This window comes from Athene cunicularia (genome assembly GCF_003259725.1).
Source record: "Athene cunicularia isolate RWA chromosome 6 unlocalized genomic scaffold, athCun1 chr6_part1, whole genome shotgun sequence".
NCBI lineage: Eukaryota > Metazoa > Chordata > Aves > Strigiformes > Strigidae > Athene > Athene cunicularia.
In genome coordinates, this window is record NW_020799105.1 from 24,178,335 (window position 1) to 24,180,463 (window position 2,129).

General features: G+C 39.0%; 1 protein-coding gene across 3 annotated transcripts in view; it reads left to right on the plus strand.

Moving 5' to 3' along the window:
* Positions 1-267: 267 nt before the first annotated feature.
* PTPRE (protein tyrosine phosphatase, receptor type E) overlaps positions 268-2,129 on the plus strand; it is a 95,373-nt gene continuing 93,511 nt past the window's right edge. Inside the window, exon 1 of one of the 3 annotated variants that reach the window (XM_026851412.1) lies at positions 268-318. The gene's annotated coding sequence lies outside the window, so the exon portion shown is untranslated. Of the gene's footprint in view, positions 319-606; positions 788-2,129 lie in introns of those variants that run through there. The other 2 variants (XM_026851411.1, XM_026851410.1) reach the window with 2 other exon arrangements.

The following is a 2,129-nucleotide window of genomic DNA, read 5'->3' on the forward strand; positions in this document are numbered from 1 at the left end:
GGTCGAGTGGCAGGTGGGTGAGGGTATGAGAAACCCCCTGAAGGGGCAGGGTTTGGAAGGTGGAAGCGGGCTTGCGAGTTCCTGGCTCTAGTGGTCGTCACCTCCTTGGTATAACCGGGTACAGGGCAGAAGTTGCAGCTAGTAAGGGTGATGGGCTTTCCTGTTTCTGCTTTGAATAACAACCTGAAGCCAAAGAACACTTTGCAAATGTGTCTTTACATGCATTAAAGATTTTTTCATAAATTATTTTTTTTTATAGCAAGATCTGCCCTCATTTTTGAATGAATTGAATCTGGCTGTGCTGCAGCTTTCCCTTAGGTAAGCACATTTCCTGACTGACTTTCATTTTGAGACACTCTGTGGCTTTGGTGCTTACCGAAAGTTGCTTCAAAACGCAAGGACGAAAGAAAAAACCCTGAAATTTAAGAAAATCTCGTATTTCTTCTGAGTATTTTTCACCGGAGGTGATACAGGCACATCTGTTGATGTCTAGTAGGCTGCTGCTCAACCCTGCCTTGAGGAACCACAAACACCCATTGTGTTGGGCAACACGACGGGCTCTGGAGCTCGCTCGTCACACAGTGCCAAACACTGAAGCTATTCACAGCGTCTGATCCAAGGGGCTGACAGCAATCTTTCTCTCTGCATAGAAACTAGAATTTTCCTCTGGGACAGAAGCAACAGAGCTCGAGGGGAAAAATGACCGTGTACAGCACCGATTTGTTGCATCCTGTCAACGGCAAGTCTGGAGCGTAGGGAAGCTTCCACTTCCCTGAGCCAAAGGCAGGTGGTATCAGCTCTTTAGTATATGGGGTTAATGGCTGTGTTATATATGCTAATCTTTCTCAAAAATGAGGCTTTTTATTTTTTTTCATATGTTATTAGGTCAGAAGGGCATACTGATTTCTAGAAAGATTCCTTATAGTATTGGTCTGGTTTTTTTTTTAATGCTGTATTGATGAATTGTATCTATGGAATATAAATGCAGTTTCAAAATACCGTTGTGATCTCAGGTAGAAGGCAAAGGGAACTTTTTTGGCTAGTTTCAGCATCTAAAATCAACAGTTAGAAATGATACAGCGTGTAAACATCAGAAGTAGTACTGCATTTGCAGGGAATTGGTGGCGTGTCAGAATTTGCTGCTTAGGGGTTTGCAGCAGCTGAACAGTAGCTCATAAATTTTCAAAAGTATTAAAGAGATTCTGTTAGTTTTCAGGGCCAAAAGGAAACAAAACTCAGAAACCGCAGAGGCATTTATGTAATTTCTGACTCCGTGTTTAAGAACTCCCATGGGAACCTCTTAAAACCAACAGGTGTTTTCTAGCTTTTTAGGTCTTATTGTTTTCTAGCTTTTTAGGTCTCCCTGGAAACATATAAACAATTGCATCACCTGCCTGCTCTTTGATCAGAGTCTTGAAATACTGAAACTCTTCTTGTTTAATTGCAACATGTGCTGTTTGGTAGCATGATTTGTGAAACAGTGTATTCTTAAAATCACTTCATACCTAGGTCGTGGTAAATACATAATGAAATTCAAGCTTAGTACCAAGGTACTAAGTGGGGGCAATTGGTAATTGTTGCAGTAAAATTAAGTTTGGGATTGTTGAGACAAAAAAGTTGTTGTGTTTCTTTGGTTTGGGGTCTATTTTTTGTCCGTTTTAATTATACAAAAGTTAAATAATTGAGCAAGGATGATGTTGATGGCAGCAATTCCCTAGTGTGGCTGAGCCTCAAAATAGGAGGTTGCTCCGTCCCGAATCCCTGTAGCCTACATTGCTTCTGGATTGTCTGGCAGCTGTTCTTTTTTTATATATTTCTCCCCAAATCCCAAAGTGGCAATTCCTTTTGATTTATAACAGACATTCATTAAATAGGAAGTAGTATGCATTATGGAAATACTTTGTAGAGTTGATATAGGAAAAACAATAAATAGAATTTTTAGAAAATGAACTTTATTACTGCTTTGGGATTCCAAGAATTGGTACAAAAAAATCCAATATGTAATTCTTTAACAAATGCAATGAAAAAATCTATGATGTACAAATTGTTGGTTTTATAGCCTCTGATTCATTTCCTATAAAGCTTATTACTTATTAAAGTCTTCAATAATTTTATATGGTGGATAATAC